At 50.7% G+C, this 21,896-nt stretch overlaps 1 pseudogene; it reads left to right on the plus strand.

Annotated features, from left to right (window-relative positions):
* Window positions 1-8,957: 8,957 nt before the first annotated feature.
* Window positions 8,958-12,934, plus strand: LOC135998453 (ciliary microtubule associated protein 1A-like; annotated as a pseudogene).
* The last annotated feature ends 8,962 nt before the right edge of the window (window positions 12,935-21,896 follow it).

Consider the following 21,896-nt stretch of genomic DNA (forward strand, 5'->3'; position numbering starts at 1 on the left):
GCAGTCTGCTGATGTTGTTAATCTTTCAATAGTATTCAGTTTCATTGAAACAAAGATGCTTTGCTACCTTTACTTCAAAGTATATAATTTCTGGGAGACTTGCCATATTAATTTGCTGCTATTTACTACTATATTTTATGATTTTGTTTTGAGATGTGTCCAATGCCATGTGTCAGAGTGCTGTAATACTGGTCCCACAGGAAAGTGGCACTTTTTGTATCCACGTAGTGGGTGATTAAATACAATCCATTTCAAAATAAGGATCAAAATAAGTTCCTGAGCATTGAATTGTCTGTCAGAAGGGAATTCCATATTCCAGCCTACAGCACTAACCAATGAAGCAAAGTGTTTGCTTCTTCCAGACCACGGGAATTTAATTGGCATATCGCATTCTGGCAGGTTTCTTGCTCTGATGGGGCTCCCGTTACTTTTCACAATGATCATAATTATTCAGATTTAAATTGATTCAGGTTCAGACTGATGAGGAAGAGAAGGGGACTCCAAAAGAGGTTGCTGAGCAGAGACATGACAGCAAAGGCTCTGCTGAACCTGAAGAGACGCCAATACCGGGACTCTCAAACTCTCCGTGTCTGGACATAGATATATAGATACTCTCAACAGTGCAGAAAATGGGAGCTGCTCACCTTACAAAAAAGATCCTGCTCAACAAGGAGGAGACCTGAGCTTTATCACTAAACACAACTCCCGTGATCTACAACCATCACTTCAGTAACTCGGGCTGCCTGGAAAATACAGCTCTTCACCTTCCCTCGTTTAATTCAAATTGTCATTTCCATTCCAAAGGCCACCCATTAGCATTCCAAAGTCACAGGGCTTTCTCCTCAGCTCTGCTTTTCTCACATTCAGGATGCTGAGACAACCTGATCTCTGAGGGAATTTTTCTTTTTTAAACAGAAAAATAGATATTCTCATTCGAGACACCAACGAGAGGTCTAGCAAGAGTCTTTTGCGAAAAAAATACTTCAGCTGCTGTAAACTAATCAAGCTGGAACTCCATAAAGGTGTGGGGCCCTCGCCGCCGCCTCAGCCGCCTCTTCCCGCCGTTTTTCCCGCCCGTTTTTCTCCCCTCAGGGCCCGGCGGCCCCTCAGCGTCTCCCGCCGCCGCCTCTGCCCCTGCCCTGCGCCCGCTTGCGGGACTGCGCAAAAGTGAGTTTGGACAGGAAAACCCTCTCTTTTAAAATAATGTGCTGGTGACAAGTAATTCTGCAGTCTTTACAGAGAGTCCCTGCCACAGGCTTAGTTTGCACACAAAAGAAAATTGAGCAACGTGACACGAAAGTGAAGTATTCATGAACCTCCCTCACTGAACAAGCACCGATTTCAATAAGAATCTACATCACAGAAAACAAGCTGAGGTAAGGTGAAAAAAATTATTCTTGCCACCTAAAGTAACAGACCCCCACAGGGTTGAATTGCCTATTTATTGTAAGCAGTGGTTTTGTAAAGCTTTGGGGACAGAACTGAGGGTCCCGCTCGGACTCTTGCTGACTCCAGCCCTCGCTCAATACGTGAGTACAGGGACCAGCTCACACACACCTTGCTGCTGTTTCTGTCCCACCCCTTGGGCACAGAGAAATCTGAAACTTCTTTCATGCATAAACCTCTAAAACCTCCAGATGACCATTTGTCATTTTGACAATATTCTGGTCACTCTAAGCGCTTACGGTGAACCCACATTTCTTCTGTTAAACAGTGATTTTCTAAAGCTTTGGGGAGAGAACTGACTAACTTGAAAGACTAAAAGTCTTGTTTAATTTTGTGTTCTAGTTTCAGAACTAGCAAGTCACCAGGGAAATCAGGGTTAATGGCAGCATCCAAATCCTGAGCATCAACAGGGAAGTGCGCGTGGCCATTATTGAGCAAAGGAGCGAATTTGGGACATGGAAAACCACTTGGAACTTCAACACGGTGAGCGGCAAGGAGCAAGCGTGTTCAGAAAATGTACAGGGAGACTAGTTGTGCTCTCGTTAGCCTCCCTGCACCTGGACTCCCTCGGAAACATCTGCCGCAGGAGCTGAATTCAGCGCTTGCCAAGGGCCCCAGAGTCACTCAGGAGATGAAAAGCCCACACTAAATACACTGCTGAGGAAAACACCAAACACCAAGTCATCATCCAGACACAGGAACATGCACAGCATTCAATGGACCAAGGCACTGATCTTGCTGCATTCTGTTCTTTGGTGTTTCAGGTCTGAAGTGTCAAGGACGACCGACACAGGTGATCACATTCGTCCTCGGCCAGACAGTTGTCCCTGACCTCAGGATTTACGGACCTGACATCTTCAACGTGTGCAGAGTCCACATCCGTAGTGGCTTCTCCAGTTGCCGGTGAGTACAAGCAAATGAATTCTCTCTGTAACTAACTGATATAAACTGGAACCTTACTGCAGGCTGATTGTCTGCAAACCCTGTATGACAAAGGTGCTCTACGGATCAGGTGCAGGCTGTTGCATTTGGACACAGCACCATTTCCACCCCCTCGCTGCTCGCTTTGCTTTCGTCATTGCTTTGGTACTTGAGATGGCTCAATTTGATTAAAACACGAGTGCGATGTGCCTGGTATTAAGGGCTGCCAAAGAGCACACAGATCATTTAACACCTTATCTCCTGGTGCTTGCTTTTCTTCACAGAATCACAGAATCACAGAATGTTAGGGATTGGAAGGGACCTCCAAAGATCATCTAGTCCAATCCCCCTGCCAGAGCAGGAACACCCAGATGAGGTTACACAGGAAGGCGTCCAGGCAGGTTTTGAATGTCTGCAGAGAAGGAGACTCCACAACCTCCCCGGGCAGCCTGTTCCAGTTTCCCATCACCCTTACCGAGAAGAGGTTTCTTCTCAAATTTAAGTGGAACCTCTTGTGTTCCAGCTTGAACCCATTACCCCTTGTCTTACTGTTGGTTGTCACCGAGAAGAGCCTGGCTCCATCCTCGTGACACCCACCCTTTATGTATTTATAAACATTAACGAGGTCACCCCTCAGTCTTCTCTTCTCCAAGCTAAAGAGCCCCAGCTCCCTCAGCCTTTCCTCATAAGGGAGATGCTCCACTCCCTTCAGCATCTTCGTGGCCCTGCGCTGGACTCTCTCCAGCAGTTCCCTGTCCTTCTGGAACTGCGGGGCCCAGAACTGGACACAATATTCCAGATGAGGTCTCACCAGGGCAGAGTAGAGGGGAAGGAGAACCTCTCTCGACCTACTAACCACCCTCCTTCTAATACACCCCAGGATGCCATTGGCCTTCTTGGCCACAAGGGCACAGTGCTGGCTCATGGTCATCCTGCTGTCCACCAGGACCCCCAGGTCCCCTTCCCCTACACTGCTCTCTAATAGGTCATTCCCCAACCTATACTGGAACCTGGGGTTGTTCCTGCCCAGATGCAGGACTCTACATTTTCCCTTGTTATACTTCATTAAATTTTTCCCTGCCCAACTCTCCAGCCTGTCCAGATCTCGCTGCATGGCAGCACAGCCTTCTGGCGTGTCAGCCACTCCTCCCAGCTTGGTGCCATCAGCAAACTTGCTGATAGTACACTCAATTCCCTCATCCAAGTCGTTGATGAATATATTGAATAATCCTGGTCCCAGAAATGACCCTTGAGGGACTCCACTAGACACAGGCCTCCAACCAGACTCCACCCCATTGACCACGACTCTCTGGCTTCTTTCCTTCAGCCAATTTGCGGTCCACCTCACTACCCGATTTTCCGGTCCATACTTCCTCAGTTTAGCCATGAGGATGCTGTGGGAGACGGTGTCAAATGCTTTACTGATGTCGAGGCAGACCACATCCACCGCTCTGCCATCATCAATCCACCTTGTTATGTCTTCATAAAAGGCTATGAGGTTGGTCAAGCACGACTTGCCCTTGGTGAAGCCATGTTGACTGCCCCTGATGACCCTCTTATCCTTGATATGTCTTAAGATGGCACCAAGGATAAAGTGTTCCATCCCTTTCCCAGGGATGGAGGTGAGACTCACCTGTCTATAGTTGCCCGGGTCCTCCTTCTTGCCCTTTTTGAAGACCGGAGTGACATTTGCTTTCCTCCGGTCCTCAGGGGGCACCTCTCCCGTTTCCCGAGACTTGGCAAAGATGATGGAGAGTGGTCCAGCAATGACTTCAGCCAGCTCCCTCAGCACCCGCGGGTGCATCCCATCTGGATCCATGGACTTACAGACGCCCAGATTGCTTAATTGCTCCCTAACTCAGTCCTCATCAACCAAGGCAAACTCCTCCATTGCCCTGCCTTCCTCTGGAGCCTCAGGGGTACGGGGCTCCTCAGGACAGCCTCCGGCAGAGTAGACAGAGACAAAGAAGGCATTCAGTAACTCTGCCTTCTCTGTGTCTTCTGTCACCAGGGCACCCACTCCACTCATCAGTGGGCCTACATCGCCTCTGCTGTTAGTTTTATCTGCCATGGATTTGAAGAAGCTCTTTCTGTTGTCCTTGACCCCTCTCGCCAGGTTTAACTCTAAGGAGGCCTTAGCTTTCCTAGTTGCCTCCCTACATCCTTTAACAACAGCCTTATATTCTTCCCAAGTGGCCAGCCCCTCCTTCCATGATTTGTAAACTCTCCTCTTCCACTTGAGCTTACCCAGCAGTTCCCTGTTTAACCACGCAGGTCTCCTGGCTCCCTTCCTTGACTTCCTACGTGCCGGGATGCTCTGATCTTGAGCTTCGTAGAAGCAGTCCCTGAATGTTAACCAACTGTCTTGGGCCCCTTTACCTTCAAGCAGCCTGGCCCACGGGATTTCCCCCAGCAATTGTTTGAAAAGGCCAAAGTTGGCCCTGTTGAAGTCCAGGGTTGCAATTCTGCTTGCTGTTCTGCTCCCGCCACACGAGATCCTCAACTCCACCATTTCATGGTCACTGCAACCAAGGCAGCCCTCCACCTTTACTGCTTCAACCAGACCCTCCTTGTAAGTGAGGACGAGATCCAGCAGCACACCTCTCCTAGTCTGTTCCTCCACCATTTGCATCAGAAAGTTATCATCAATGCACTGGAGGAACCTCCTAGACGGTGGCTGGCTGGCTGAGTAGTCCTTCCAGCAAACATCAGGGGAGTTAAAATCCCCCATAACAACCAGAGCCTGTGACTGTGGGGCTGCTCTCAGCTGCCCGTAGAAGGCCTCATCAAGTTCCTCACTCTGATCTGCTGGCCTGTAATAGATACCCACAACAGTATCAGCCCTGCCAGCCTGCCCCTTAATTCTCACCCACAGGCTCTCAACTCGCTCCTCAACTGCACCTGGACAGTATTCTATACATTGTAGCTGCTCTCTCACGTAAAGAGCAACTCCACCACCACGCTTCGCTGGCCTGTCTTTCCTGAAAAGGACATCGCCATCATTGACCACATTCCAGTCATGTGAGCTGGCCCACCATGCCTCTGTAATTGCCACCAGATCGGAATCTCCTGACTGAACGCAGGTTTTTAACTCCTCCTGCTTATTCCCCATGCTGCGCGCATTGGTGTACAGGCACTTCAGGGAGCGAGCCAAGCACTCTGATTTCACCCTAGGGGTGTGGGGGGCCTCCTGGTCTTTACTGATTCCAGCATGCTGCCCCAGTGATGCACTCCCAGCTACAACCACATCCCCCTTCAAATCTAGTTTAAAGCCCTCCAAATGAGCCCTGCTAATTTCTGTCCCAGCATCCTTTTACCCCTGTGGGATAAACCTTTCCCACGTATCACCATCCGGACTGTTGTCTTATAAAACCAGCCGTTATCAAAGAATCCAGAGCCCTGCCTGTAGCACCAGTCTCGAAGTCAATCATTTACGGACTTAATTTTTCTATTCCATCCCACATCATCACCCGAAAATGGAAAGAGGGAAGAGAAGATAACTTGAGCCCCACACTCTTGCACCGTTCGTCCCAAGGCCTTGAAATCTTTCTTCATTTCCCTCAGACTACGGGATGCAGCTTCCTCCCCATCTGTCTCAAGATCAGTAGTGGGTAGCAGTCCGTTGGGTGCACCAGGTTGGGAAGTGCCCTGGTGATGTCCCTGATCCGGGCACCAGGTAGGCTACAAACTTCCTGATGATGAGGGTCAACTCTGCATATCGGGCCCTCTGTCCTTCTCAGAAGGGAATTGCCTAATACAATTACCCTTCTTTCTTTTTTATCGGATGCAGTCTTGAGGTGTGGAGTCAATCGCCTCTTCCTATGTGACCTTGTAGGAGGCCCTTGCACCACATCCCCACCTACATCTTCTTCAATATCCAGGCCCTCAAACTTATTACGCAGGGGCACCTGGGGAAGCAAAGCAGGTAAAGAGGGGGGTTGCCCGTGACGCCTAACTGGAACTTGCTTCCAACCCTCCTCAGCTTTTGGGTCCCCTACCTCTGCCCGAGAGCGACAGGGCAGGGACTGTCTCGGGGCTTCCCCCTCTGCCCGACAGGGCAGGGGGTCCATCACCTTTTGGGGGGTTCCCCCTTGGGGCCTTTCTGCCTGGCACACCAGGGAGTTACTCCACCAGTCGATCTCCTTTTCACACTGCCTTTCTTGTTTGTAAAGAACTCCAATCCATCTACAATGAAGCAGCCTGCACTAGACTTAATGCCCTGAATCTTGTGCAGCTGAACTACTGCTGTGCCAACATCAAGGTCTGAAACTCTCACCTTTCTGGAACCACGTGCGGATGCCCGATCGCGCCTGCACAAAGCCAACCCTCATGCTGTTCTTCCCTGGCATCTCCTCTGCCAAGAGTTCCCTTCCTGATGATTCTAATGCAGAAACAGGTCAATCGTTGACCACAGCTTTCAACAAAGCGCCTTAGCATGGATTGAATCCGGCTACTTTCTCATTACTGTACCCTTCATTATCTACGAGCACATCCAGAAACATAGTTTGATTGTATCTACCCTTTTGAGCCCTTCAAATGCTCTTTCAAAAGCCTGATCTTGACACAGGGTGCAGCCATAGAGGAGAGCGAGTGTCAGTGTGTGGTCCAGGGAAAGATGCCTCACATTCAAAATCTTGTTTCACGTGCACGAGAGGTAGAAGAAAAGCAGGACAATGCAATGAATTTGCCTTGTTTTTAGGGAAGAGGTGTCTTAGTTTGTAGGATTTACAGATTTGTTCTGTTCCTAGACTCCTATATTTGCTCTAATGAAAATGGCAGGATGCCCTGGGTTACCCTGTGAATACAAGTCTCTCTCTCAGAACACCAGCCATGCAACGTCCCGCAGTTTCTGTTCCCCTCTCACCCATCCCCAGAGGTTTATTCTGCAGCAGTTGGAGAGGAGACAGAGTTCACTTCGGCCCATCTCAGGCCAAAGCAGCTGCATTCCCTGCATTAGCACACACCAGTCCCTGCAGAGGAGACAGACAGCAGTTTGTTGCTGCCCATCTCTTTCCTTTTGCTGTTACACAAGTTCTTGGGATCCCCTTACACACCATCAGCTCTCCTTCTACTCAGGCTGAGGCTAAATATGACAGAAAAGGCAAGAATCAAAGCTGAGGAGGGATTTTCACTTTTTTGATAGTCATTAGTTACTATCCTAACAGAATCTTTCAGCTCTCATCATGCCCTGCTCTGATTTGGTATTGACATTTCCCTATTTAACTCCCTTTCCAGCAGAGACTGGAAAGAAATATTTTAACACTAGTATGTGTGTTTTAATGCCAAATGTACATGAGTGAAAGAAAAGGAAATGTCAGATACTTACACACCAAAGAAACTTCTCACAGCAACAAAAATACACCCATGATGCCGATGGGATTTCTTTTTAAATCCTGTAGGATTATGTGAAATGCAGTCAGTAAAGTTGCGCCTTTCACTCCGTGCAGCTCTGCTCCCTCCTGCTGGCCACATGTGCATGTACTTGTGCCTTACACCAGGGAAACCCAACTGCAGGAGATCCGAATGTTCATTTAACCAAACAGCGCTTCATCAGAGCTGTTTGTAGGTTCCCTGCTCAAAGTTAGGCGCATGTTTTGAGGTAATCACTGTTACAGAACAGACTGCAAAGGAAGACAGAGTTTGCATCTTGGGAGTCACAGGGGACTGAGAATCCCGACACCTGTGCTGAGGGTTGGACTTGGCCATTAGAGCAAGATTATTCCTGCGGTAATCGGAGGGTATGAGGAAATAATGAATTGGGGAGGATAGGGTACTTTTTATAGCTGTCACAGCTTTTGTAATACAGTGGTTGTGGGTCCCTGACATGGACAACTGTAGAAGTGGTGGCTGAGGTTGTATAGTGGAAATGCTTTTCTTCTGCTTTTTAACCCAAATGGCCATCCAACAGTCATAGAATAATGAATCTGGAAATATTAGTTTGCCTCAGCAGGCAGAGCCTCTGCTACCCAGCGGTGCTGTGTGACCGCTGTGTCACTTGTCACCTCTGTCACTGAGCGCAAGGACAGTGTAAAACCCAGGTGCTTTGGAAAGCTCCCCCAGTCTCTGCTGATGTGCAAAATCTGTCTCATGTGCACCCTGAAAATACACATGGAGACAGGACGAGCAGACCTCAGAAACATCTGACCCTGCAGGCCGGACGTCCTGAGTCCCGCATCACCACCTGATGCAATCGCAAAGCCTCCCAAAGTCACCAAGCATTTCCAGGATGATCCCCGGCTGTCCCCAGGGCGCCCTGGCTGCTGCCACCTCAACCTCTCTTGCCACATCTCTGGCTGCCCTCACTGCTCGCCACCCTCTGTGCCGCAGAGACGAGGCAGACGCAGACATTGCCGTCCTCATCCCTTTCGACTGCCGCAGCTGAGACAGGTGAAGTCCTGAGACTGCTTCTTCCCTGCCATAGCTCAGCAGCAGCCATGAGCTCCATTGTGCACGTTGGGATTTGCATCCCCAGGCCTTGAACAAATCCAGTGGGGGGGAATCCACAACTGCCCCGGAGAAGGGGTCTTGACACCCTCATTGCAAAATCTCTTCTCAAGAGGTTTGGTGTTCTCTGATGAGACAGGACTTGCATGGTACAGGACCAAGATGTCACCAATGGGTGACTGAGATCGTTTAAAGAACCACTGTCAAAGGTATTAGCAAAAGTGGGTTTAATATGATGTCAGAAAAGTGCGATTTAACAAAGTTCCATTGCAAGGTTCACTATTACTGTACAGCACAATCATTTGAACAGTGATTCAGAACTACTAAGGCACAAAGCAAAGTACCAAGACACGATTCTGCTTTCCTGGGGACTTGGAGACCTCACCGCCCACGGGGCCCCATCACGGCCCAGTTCACCAGCCCTGGACCCAAATACTCGGTCCAGGGCCCAACGGGTAAGACAAGGATCAGAGTGGCGTGTGGACGTTGAGCACACCCGTGGTAAAATCAGCTACAAACCCACTTCCCTTCTCTTCCTAGGTTACATCAACCACAACCCCACCAAAGTCAAAGCCCCCGTGTACACATGCAGAGGGGCAAGATCCTGCGGAAGGCGGCTGCTCCCCAGGCCCTCGCTATTATGTGGAGCCCTCCATGACCAGGACTGGGAAGTACGTGGCTCCAGCCTACGCCGTCGCTGGACTTCCCAGGATAAAGACGGACATCACACCTGGACCAAGTGAGTAACATTCCTCCAGTTGATTGTTCAGACAAGGCAAATACATTTTCACGTTTCCCTGCTACAGTGGTACAAAAGATAGACGGGTACAAAAGGCTCAGCTCACCCTTTCAATGAGCTGTCATTGTTTTCTGGCAGCTGGCACTTCTGCAGCTGTTAGGGAGAGCAGCTCCTGGTGAAATTGCCTCCTTGGCTTGAGAAAAATGCCAGAACTTCACCACTTTTGTGCTGTCGTCCTCTACCCTAGGCGATTACAGCCCAGAGAAGTCCAACCGGCACGTCTTTAAGTGCCCGCCTGAGCTGTCCATGGGCTTCCGAAACAGGGGCGTGAAAACCGACCTCGATCCAGGTAAGTGACCGCGGGGAGATGGAAACCCTTGCAGCTGGGGTGGCCTCTAGTGACAATCTGCTGCTCAGCTTTTCAACCAGAGTGAGTTGGGAAAGGGGGCAGACATCCTTCCTGCTGCGCTGAGCAGCCTTTGTGGGGTGCCTGTCTCTGCCCCAGAGGTTTCTTCCCTTCCCGTTCCTCTTGCAGGTCCCGGCACCTACACCTTGCCCAGGGTGCTGGGCCCCAACACGGCGCACACATCTGCCAGCCCGTGCTACTCCATGAAGAGCAGGAGTCAGCGGGATCGTTATGATGCCGATCTTGCCAAGGTGAGAGTCACATCCAAGGGCCGCAGACACACACAGACAAAAATCAATGCCCACGCCTCCACCAACTTGCAAGAGAAGGGCTGTGGGGTTCCCAAATCCTTTGCCCAGCTTGCTGAACTGGCGCATGCCGTGCTGGCAAGGCGTAAGAACAAACACTGGCCATTTTCACCCAGCAGCTCCGCTGACTGTCTTACAGACCCCAGGGCCAGCGGCGCTCCCGAAGATTGAGCTGGACATTTTCAAAACCAGAGCTCCCGGATACTCCATGGGAACCCGAACTCAGCTCCGAGATAAGACCGTCAAACAAGGGCCGGTGGACTACCGCACGGGAAGGGTAAGGTGGCCGCCTTCTGCAGAGCGCGGCTTTGCCAAAGCATCTCCCCTTCCGCTGGGTCTGCCTGGAGCTGCACAGTGTCCTGCTGTAGTGACAAGGTGCAGGACAGCCCTCCTGTCCCTTCCCTTGTCCCCAGCCCAGCAGAGGGAAAGCAAGGAACACTGCTTTTCCCTTCCGATGTCTCAGCCAGCAAATGTTACGGGCTCATACATTGCGAGCTCTTCAGGAGGCCACTCCTCAGAAGGGACAAGCAGACAGGTCCCTGCCTTCCTAATGCCGGGAAGACAAATTTGGAGGAGAGGGGAATCTAGCAAAGTCTGGCTGGAGCTCGACGTCCTCTGGACTCAGACCCAGCTCAGCTCAGCTCAGCTTTTCACACCAGCTGTGAAAAGCTCTTCAGTTTGTTTGCTGCTGAAAACTAGGTTTTTGTTTTACTGTCTGCAAACACAAACTCAATGGATGTCTTTTACCTCCTGCTAAACTGTTTTTCTCTTTTGTTCACATACATCCCCCAAATGTGAAGGAAATCCAATGAATCACAGCCTCAGGACACCTTGAGTGCTCTGCTAATACTTGAGGTTTCCAACAAGCGTGCTGCAGCAATAGGTGCAGCGAGCTGGAGGCTGCAAGGCACACATACAGCGGTGTGCGATGAGGAGCGGCCAGTGCACATCGGCACCCTTGTTCTGGCAGACGGCCGTTGCTGAGGACAAGTCTGCTGGGTCAGGACGCTGAACTCCGCTGCACCCACAGCCAGCCCTGACCAAGAGGAGACAGAGGGAGACGCAGAGCGACTGTCCAGAAACAGCACTGGGCTCAGGGGGACGGGCAGGGCAACAGGCACCCAGACAAGCGATGACAAGTTCCCATGGTCACCTTTTTCTCCTTTACCCCTTCCAGGTGGAGCTGATCAAGCCCCAGGCGCCTGCAGCCACCTTTGGACTGCGCCATTCCGTGTACACGACTCCCCTGATCCTCGATGTTTGGGATGTCCTGAATAAAACAATGTGTTGCTCAGAGAGACAGCTCCAGTTCGTCTCCTCTGCCAGTGTCCGGTGCAAACTCAAGACATTTGAGAACATCTGCTGCCTCAGGCACCCCTGGGGTAGAGACACCTCACCTGAGGTTCACGCACCTTTTCCTCCCATGTTTCAAACTTCTGAGCTTCATAGGAAATGTGTAAATATTTTTATACACATGTTGAAGATCTAGAGGAATTCTGATGATCAGGGAAAAAGAATTACAAATTCGAAAAAGATTCCTCCAAGTTCCCTTTGCAAAGAAAGCGCAAAGGCCAGTCAAGCGCGGATGAACTAACCCGTGTCCCTGAGAACCTCATCTCCGTCTGTCCAACCCCTCCAGGGATGGTGACTCCAGCACTGCCCTGGGCAGCCTGTTCCATTGCCCCACAGCCCTTTGGGGAAGAAATTGTTCCCCAGATCCAACCTCAACCTCCCCTGGCGCAACTTGAGGCCGTTTCCTCTCGTCCTGGCGCTTGTTCCTTGGGAAAAGCGACAAATTCATCGGATGTTACCAGCTGACTTCTCTATCAGCTTGCACAAAACTTTCTTTCCTGAGAAGCAGGCATGAAGTGGATCTATACCATAACACTGATCTATACCATGACACTGATCCATACCACACTATGCAGCCCTGCTTGCTAAGGCCTTTGGGTCTTTGGAGCGGGTATTGTCTGACTCAAGTCCCCACCTACCAACACAAGAAAAGAGCATTTTTAAGGATGCCAGAGCAATGAAGAAGTCTGTGTACAACGGGACATTCCACTCTATGGCTTGAACGTGAACCCAAGGAGCATCAATTCCTGTAAGTTTTACTCCATTTGAAATATGGCATCTATAAATCTATATGATGCTGAAACCAGGTGTGAAGAAAACTCATGACTACTCTAAAGCCCATGTAATAAAACTGCCCAGATTTAAGATCACAGATATATTCCAAATATCTCAAGTCGACCATCGTGCTCGCAGGCTCTTGTCTTGCTGGGGCGCTTGAACTACCGCAACATCTGCACAGCGAGCTGCAGGAATCCAGGAGCACCCTGGAGTGCAGGGAGAAGAATTTCTGAGACCAGGGAGTAGCCCTGGGGGATGAAAATTTGGATGTGAGTTGACAGTGTGAGCTCGCAGCTCAGAAGGCCCATGGTATCCTGGGCTGCACCTTGGGCTGTGAGGTCACAGAGCCGCGCTGTGTCACACCCTGGTGTGGAGTGCTGTGCACGGACACCACTCCGGCAGTGCTGGCAGCGGCAGCAGCGGCGGCAGCAGCATTTGCAGCGGCAGCAGTATTTGCAGCAGCAGCAGCAGCAGAAGCGCCAACATTTGCAGCAGCGGCGGCTGTGGCCAAAGCAGCAGCAGCAGCAGCATTGGCAGTAGCAGCATTTGCTGCAGCAGCAGCAGTGGTCACAGCAGCAGCAGCGGCACTTGTGGCACAGCCAGTGGCAGTGCCACGATGCAGGCGTGGGGGCCCATAAACCCCTCGCTCCTCTTTATCCTCCTCCTCGTGGCCCTGCAAGCCCAGGGGGTCGGGGCTGCGCCATGCGGACAACGGGGAGCCGGTAGGCGGGCAGGCGGGGACCAGCACTCAGCCCAGAGATCTCCCAGTAAGAAATCCCCGAGGATCCGTGTGTTTGGCCATCCAGCCCTTGACGGGTGTTACACACGGCCTGCAAACAGTATTTGGAGAGCTGCCAGGTGCCAGAAAGCAGGTCACCCTGGCCCCTCTGCAGCTTTGGAAACCTCCACCCACGTCTGGGGCCCACGTCATTAACTGACACCCCCTCCAGTAACCACAGGTCTCTGAGAAAGAAGCAGATAAGAAGATCTAACGGAATGTGCTTGATTCCAGATGTGCCTGTAGCCAATGGACTTGCGACTCCACAGCCGGCTCTCATCCAGAAGCATCGCGGCGATCCCTCAGGTCTGTTGCTTGAACGAGTGAGCATTTAGGGTTTAATATTCTGAAGATGTCCATTGAAATATTTCTTGGGAGCTTCTCTGTTGTGTCTGTCTGCAGACATGGCGGCACGCAATGGATATCCAGGGTACCAGCTGGCTTCCAGGGCTGACACTCGGGGCAGTCTCATGGGTACGTCATGGCTTTTCGCTTCCTTTGGGAGCTGCCAGCACAAAGCTATTCAGTGATGACGTTATCACAGTGTCTGATAGAAAATTCTCGTGGCTGTTCAGTTGCAGGTGTGAGCACAGGGAAGGCTTTTCCAGCTCCTCCGGTGGGTCCTGCGCCGCAGCTCACCTGGCATGGCAAGGGTGAGTGCTCAGGCTTGGCTGAGTTCATGGGCTAAGCACTCGTTTTCAGTATTTTATTTCTCAGGAATTTAACTTTCTACTTTCCGTTAAGGTCATCAAAGTGCAAAGCCTAAGGCAGAAAGACGGAAAACTTCCCGGCATCCATCAGTCCTGAACCAAGTCCTTAAGGAACTGGACAAAGTGCAGCATGGTGGGTATATATCGCTCTAGAGCAGAAGACTTGGGAAGTGGAGGTTTAGATACATGTGCTTCTTAGAAGGGTGCTTTCCCTAACTGAACTGACACCCTCAAATGCTCAGGCTTTCTTTCTGAGTGTTATCAATGTATTTTGAGAAATACTGCCTCCTGAAGACATTGGTTCTTGAAGAGGTTACTTCTAATTAAACTGAATCAGTTTCTTTTTAAAGACCTGGGCTACGAGACTGTGCAGAACGAGCCGTTCTCTGGTGTGTATCACAATGTCTGATAGAAAATTCTCGTGGCTGTTCAGTTGCAGGTGTGAGCACAGGGAGGGCTTTTCCAGCTCCTCGGGTGGGTCCCGCGCCGCAGCTCACCTGGCATGGCAAGGGTGAGTGCTCAGGCTTGGCTGAGTTCACGGGCTAAGCACTCGTGTTCAGTATTTTATTTCTCAGGAATTTAACTTTATATTTTCAATTAAGGTCCTCAAAGAACAAAGCCTAAGGCAGAAAGACTAAAATCTGCCCGGCGTCCATCGGTCCTGACCCAAGTCCTGAAGGAACTGGACAAAGTAGAGCATGGTGGGTATATATCGCTCTATAGCAGAAGACTTGGGAAGTGGAGGTTTAGATACTTGAAGAGGTTACTTCTAATTAAACTGATTCTGTTTCTTTCTAAAGACCTGGGCCACGAGACTGTGGAGACCGGGGCGTTTCAGAAAGGAGGCGGTCAGGTAGTGCCGATCTACGATGAAGGGATGTTGGCAATGAAGTCAGGAGGCATGCCAGGTAATTGCTGTCCTCTGGTCATCCAGTGTCATAAACCAAAATCCCTGTGTCTGCAGGCTCTTCAGCAGCCAAACTCTTGTGGTGAGTCCCCCCAGGCACAAGGGAGGGGATCCCTCCTGTGCACTGAGGTCCAAAGGGATGAGCTGAGAGATGGAGCATGGCACAGGGGGAACCTGCCCCGTTCTCCTGCATCCTCTGCTGAGGCTTTACCTTTCTCTGATTCTTGGCAGAGCTGTCCAACCCTGGGGAAGCCCGCCAGGCGGGGATCAAAGACCTTCTTGACAAGATTCGAGGTACGGAGCGGCCTTGCAGGGGCCAGAAGTGGGAGACAAGTCCTGAAGGCTGGGGGCGTGCAAGCTGTGCCCGTGCTGGAGCAAAGGCAAATGGGGGAGCGAGGTTCAGGTGTCTCCCCATGGGCCGGACTGTGTCCTCCTGGGGTGTGGGTCCCCCGGGGAGGGAGAGCTGGGGGTGGCATTCCCTGACACAGGGGCCGTTTGTGTCTGTCTCGCTCCATGGGACAGTTGGTCAAACAGCTGTCAGACCTCGTGTGAGATCACCCTTAGTGTGCACAAAACACTAAGGTACAGAATTGTTCCTCCAGGTCGAAGCATCGAGAATAGAAAAAATACTACAGATCCTGCAACCTACAAGAAGTACTGCATAGAAACCGCCGTGGCGAGCTTGGGCTCCATCCTGTTTGGGCTGGGGCTGTTTTGTGCATGCTGGCTGTGCTGGAGGAGGAGACAAAAGTGAGTTGTTGCGCGGGGGGTGTTGCCAAACTCCTGTATCAGATGGCGGCCATGAGCCAGGAAGCAAAAATCACCCTGTTGGGTGCTGCCGTAGAGCCCAGATGTTCACCTCGACCAGGGTGTCCCTGCAGCTCCCACTGCAGCTTCCCCGTGCAGCTGGGTGCCCGCACCCCACGGGGCGCCCAGCGCTGCCCCGCAGCCTCGCACCCGCCTGGCACCGCGGCCACGGCGGGGCCTCAGCAGCCTTTTCTCTCCGCAGGCGCCGCCAGGCCGAGGCCAAGGCAGTTGGGACCGCGGCACAGAAATAAACACAGTTCAGCAGCACACTTGTCTGGGAACTCACCCGTTCTGCGCCAAACTTCATGTCGGGGCACGCAGGGAGGTGGATGCCCGCGGTGCCAGCGGGCAGGGAGCTGAGCAGGGGACCCTCCGCCGGGCTGGGGGGACACGGCTTCCCTGGTGGGACCAGCCTGCGGAGCTGGGCCAGGAGGGAGAGCTGCAGAGAGAGGGAACCTTGGAGGCTTCTCACTAAATGACTTGGACTTCATGTCCATCAATTCCCATTTTTACCATCACACCACACATTATGATGCTTAGTGCATCTCCCAGCTTTTTGATTCCAGTAGAAGCTTAAATTAACCGCGTGTCCTACAGTAACCATTAAAGCTTGACAGAAGACAGGAAACTACTGCTGAACCACGTGCTGCCGAACCGTGTGCTGCCATTTCTTTTTATGAGCTGCGATTTCCTTCTGTCAGTCATTGCAATGTATGGAGCAAGAGACCTGAGAAATTGCCTTTCTTAGATTCCACATTAATAGATACGTATGTGTGTGAAAAATGGAAATTAGACTCATGAAGGAAGTCCACGTTAGTTATGTTTGTATCACGGGCCATGCTAATTTCTGCAAGCCTCGAGGGAACAACTTCAGTGCTTTATTCAGCTTTGTTCACTAACTGAAACGTTTTCATTGAAATAAACCTTTTCACCAAAACAAAGTAGTTTCCTGGCAGTCTGCTGATGTTGTTAATCTTTCAATAGTATTCAGTTTCATTGAAACAAAGATGCTTTGCTACCTTTACTTCAAAGTATATAATTTCTGGGAGACTTGCCGTATTAATTTGCTGCTATTTACTACTATATTTTATGATTTTGTTTTGAGATGTGTCCAATGCCATGTGTCAGAGTGCTGTAATACTGGTCCCACAGGAAAGTGGCACTTTTTGTATCCACGTAGTGGGTGATTAAATACAATCCATTTCAAAATAAGGATCAAAATAAGTTCCTGAGCATTGAATTGTCTGTCAGAAGGAAATTCCGTATTCCAGCCAACAGCACTAACCAATGAAGCAAAGTGTTTGCTTCTTCCAGACCACGGGAATTTAATTGGCATATCGCATTCTGGCAGGTTTCTTGCTCTGATGGGGCTCTCGTTACTTTTCACAATGATCATAATTATTCAGATTTAAATTGATTCAGGCTCAGACTGATGAGGAAGAGAAGGGGACTCCAAAAGAGGTTGCTGAGCAGAGACATGACAGCAAAGGCTCTGCTGAACCTGAAGAGACGCCAATACCGGGACTCTCAAACTCTCCGTGTCTGGACACAGATATATAGATACTCTCAACAGTGCAGAAAATGGGAGCTGCTCACCTTACAAAAAAGATCCTGCTCAACAAGGAGGAGACCTGAGCTTTATCACTAAACACAACTCCCGTGATCTACAACCATCACTTCAGTAACTCGGGCTTCCTGGAAAATACAGCTCTTCACCTTCCCTCGTTTAATTCAAATTGTCATTTCCATTCCAAAGGCCACCCATTAGCATTCCAAAGTCACAGGGCTTTCTCCTCAGCTCTGCTTTTCTCACATGCAGGATGCTGAGACAACCTCAACTCTGAGGGATTTTTTGGTTTTTAAACAGAAAAAGAGATGCTCTCATTCGAGACACCAACACGAGGTCTAGCAAGAGTCTTTTGCGAAAAAAATACTTCAGCTGCTGTAAACTAATCAAGCTGGAACTCCATAAAGGTGTGGGGCCCTCGCCGCCGCCTCAGCTGCCTCTTCCCGCCGTTTTTCCCGCCCGTTTTGTCATTTTGACAATATTCTGGTCACTCTAAGCGCTTACGGTGAACCCACATTTCTTCTGTTAAAAGAGCAATTTTCTAAAGCTTTGGGGAGAGAACTGACTAACTTGAAAGACTAAAAGTCTTGTTTAATTTTGTGTTCTAGTTTCAGAACCAGCAAGTCACCAGGGAAATCAGGGTTAATGGCAGCATCCAAATCCTGAGCATCAACAGGGAAGTGCACGTGGCCGTTATTGAGCAAAGGAGCGAATTGGGGACATGGAAAACCATTTGGAACTTCAACACGGTGAGCGGCAAGGAGCAAGCGTGTTCAGAAAATGTACAGGGAGACTAGTTGTGCTCTCTTTAGCCTCCCTGCACCTGGACTCCCTCGGAAACATCTGCCGCAGGAGCTGAATTCAGCGCTTGCCAAGGGCCCCAGAGTCACCCAGGAGATGAAAAGCCCACACTAAATACACTGCTGAGGAAAACACCAAACACCGAGTCATCATCCAGACACAGAAACATGCACAGCATTCAATGGACCAAGGCACTGATCTTGCTGCATTCTGTTCTTTGGTGTTTCAGGTCTGAAGTGTCAAGGACGACCGACACAGGTGATCACATTCGTCCTCGGCCAGACAGTTGTCCCTGACCTCAGGATTTACGGACCTGACATCTTCAACGTGTGCAGAGTCCACATCCGTAGTGGCTTCTCCAGTTGCCGGTGAGTACAAGCACATGACTTCTCTCTGTAACGAACTGATATGAACTGGAACCTTACTGCAGGCTGATTGTCTGCAAACCCTGTATGACAAAGGTGCTCTACGGATCAGGTGCAGGCTGTTGCATTTGGACACAGCACCATTTCCACCCCCTCGCTGCTTGCTTTGCTTTCGTCATTGCTTTGGTACTTGAGATGGCTCAATTTGATTAAAACACGAGTGCGATGTGCCTGGTATTAAGGGCTGCCAAAGAGCACACAGATCATTTAACACCTTATGTCCTGGTGCTTGCTTTTCTTCACAGAATCACAGAATCACAGAATCACAGAATGTTAGGGATTGGAAGGGACCTCCAAAGATCATCTAGTCCAATCCCCCTGCCAGAGCAGGAACACCCAGATGAGGTTACACAGGAAGGCGTCCAGGCAGGTTTTGAATGTCTGCAGAGAAGGAGACTCCACAACCTCCCCGGGCAGCCTGTTCCAGTTTCCCATCACCCTTACCGAGAAGAGGTTTCTTCTCAAATTTAAGTGGAACCTCTTGTGTTCCAGCTTGAACCCATTACCCCTTGTCTTACTGTTGGTTGTCACCGAAAAGAGCCTGGCTCCATCCTCGTGACACCCACCCTTTATGTATTTATAAACATTAACGAGGTCACCCCTCAGTCTTCTCTTCTCCAAGCTAAAGAGCCCCAGCTCCCTCAGCCTTTCCTCATAAGGGAGATGCTCCACTCCCTTCAGCATCTTCGTGGCCCTGCGCTGGACTCTCTCCAGCAGTTCCCTGTCCTTCTGGAACTGCGGGGCCCAGAACTGGACACAATATTCCAGATGAGGTCTCACCAGGGCAGAGTAGAGGGGAAGGAGAACCTCTCTCGACCTACTAACCACCCCCCTTCTAATCCACCCCAGGATGCCATTGGCCTTCTTGGCCACAAGGGCACAGTGCTGGCTCATGGTCATCCTGCTGTCCACCAGGACCCCCAGGTCCCCTTCCCCTACACTGCTCTCTAATAGGTCATTCCCCAACCTATACTGGAACTTGGGGTTGTTCCTGCCCAGATATAAGACTCTACATTTTCCCTTGTTATATTTCATTAAATTTTTCCCTGCCCAACTCTCCAGCCTGTCCAGATCTCGCTGGATGGCAGCACAGCCTTTTGGCATTTCAACCACTCCTCCCAGCTTGGTGCCATCAGCAAACTTGCTGATAGTACACGCAATTCCCTCATCCAAGTCGTTGATGAATATATTGAATAATCCTGGTCCCAGAAATGACCCTTGAGGGACTCCACTAGACACAGGCCTCCAACCAGACTCCGCCCCATTGACCACGACTCTCTGGCTTCTTTCCTTCAGCCAGTTTGCGGTCCACCTCACTACCCGATTTTCCGGTCCATACTTCCTCAGTTTAGCCGTGAGGATGCTGTGGGAGACGGTGTCAAATGCTTTACTGATGTCGAGGCAGACCACATCCACCGCTCTGCCATCATCAATCCACCTTGTTACGTCTTCATAAAAGGCTATGAGGTTGGTCAAGCACGACTTGCCCTTGGTGAAGCCATGTTGACTGCCCCTGATGACCCTCTTATCCTTGATATGTCTTAAGATGGCACCAAGGATGAGGTGTTCCGTCACTTTCCCAGGGATGGAGGTGAGGCTGACTGGTCTATAGTTGCCCGGGTCCTCCTTCTTGCCCTTTTTGAAGACCGGAGTGACATTTGCTTTCCTCCGGTCCTCAGGGGGCACCTCTCCCGTTTCCCAAGACTTGGCAAAGATGATGGAGAGTGGTCCAGCAATGACTTCAGCCAGCTCCCTCAGCACCCGCGGGTGCATCCCATCTGGATCCATGGATTTACAGATGCCCAGATTGCTTAATTGCTCCCTAACTCAGTCCTCATCAACCAAGGCAAACTCCTCCATTGCCCTGCCTTCCTCTGGAGCCTCAGGGGTACGGGGCTCCTCAGGACAGCCTCCGGCAGAGTAGACAGAGACAAAGAAGGCATTCAGTAACTCTGCCTTCTCTGTGTCTTCTGTCACCAGGGCACCCACTCCACTCATCAGTGGGCCTACATCGCCTCTGCTGTTAGTTTTATCTGCCATGGTTTTGAAGAAGCTCTTTCTGTTGTCCTTGACCCCTCTTGCCGGATTTAACTCTAAGGAGGCCTTAGCTTTCCTAGTTGCCTCCCTACATCCTTTAACAACAGCCTTATATTCTTCCCAAGTGGCCAGCCCCTCCTTCCATGATTTGTAAACTCTCCTCTTCCACTTGAGCTTACCCAGCAGTTCCCTGTTTAACCACGCAGGTCGCCTGGCTCCCTTCCTTGACTTCCTACGTGCCGGGATGCTCTGATCTTGAGCTTCGTAGAAGCAGTCCCTGAATGTTAACCAACTATCTTGGGCCCCTTTACCTTCAAGCAGCCTGGCCCACGGGATTTCCCCCAGCAATTGTTTGAAAAGGCCAAAGTTGGCCCTGTTGAAGTCCAGGGTTGCAATTCTGCTTGCTGTTCTGCTCCCGCCACACGAGATCCTCAACTCCACCATTTCATGGTCACTGCAACCAAGGCAGCCCTCCACCTTTACTGCTTCAACCAGACCCTCCTTGTAAGTGAGGACGAGATCCAGCAGCGCACCTCTCCTAGTCGGCTCCTCCACCATTTGCATCAGAAAGTTATCATCAATGCACTGGAGGAACTTCCTAGACGGTGGCTGGCTGGCTGAGTAGTCCTTCCAGCAAACATCAGGGGAGTTAAAATCCCCCATAACAACCAGAGCCTGTGACTGTGAGGCCGCTCTCAGCTGCCCGTAGAAGGCCTCATCAAGTTCCTCACCCTGATCTGCTGGCCTGTAACAGACACCCACATCAGTATCAGCCCTGCCAGCCTGCCCCTTAATTCTCAGCCACAGACTCTCAACTCGCTCCTCAACTGCACCTGGACAGTACTCTATACATTGTAGCTGCTCTCTCACGTAAAGAGCAACTCCACCACCACGCTTCGCTGGCCTGTCTTTCCTGAAAAGGACATCGCCATCATTGACCACATTCCAGTCATGTGAGCTGGCCCACCATGTCTCTGTAATTGCCACCAGATCGGAATCTCCTGACTGAACGCAGGTTTCTGACTCCTCCTGCTTATTCCCCATGCTGCGCGCATTGGTGTACAGGCACTTCAGGGAGCGAGCCAAGCACTCTGATTTCACCCTAGGGATGTGGGGGGCCTCCTGGTCTTTACTGATTCCAGCATGCTGCCCCACTGATGCACTCCCAGCTACAACCGCATCCCCCTTCAAATCTAGTTTAAAGTCCTCCAAATGAGCCCTGCTAATTTCTGTCCCAGCATCCTTTTACCCCTGTGGGATAAACCTTTCCCACGTATCACCATCCGGACTGGTGTCTTATAAAACCAGCCGTTATCAAAGAATCCAAAGCCCTGCCTCTAGCACCAGTCTCGAAGTCAATCATTTACGGACTTAATTTTTCTATTCCATCCCACATCATCACCTGAAAATGGAAAGAGGGAAGAGAAGATAACTTGAGCCCCACACTCTTGCACCGTTCGTCCCAAGGCC

The sequence above is a fragment of the Caloenas nicobarica genome, chromosome 25 (assembly GCF_036013445.1).
Source record: "Caloenas nicobarica isolate bCalNic1 chromosome 25, bCalNic1.hap1, whole genome shotgun sequence".
NCBI lineage: Eukaryota > Metazoa > Chordata > Aves > Columbiformes > Columbidae > Caloenas > Caloenas nicobarica.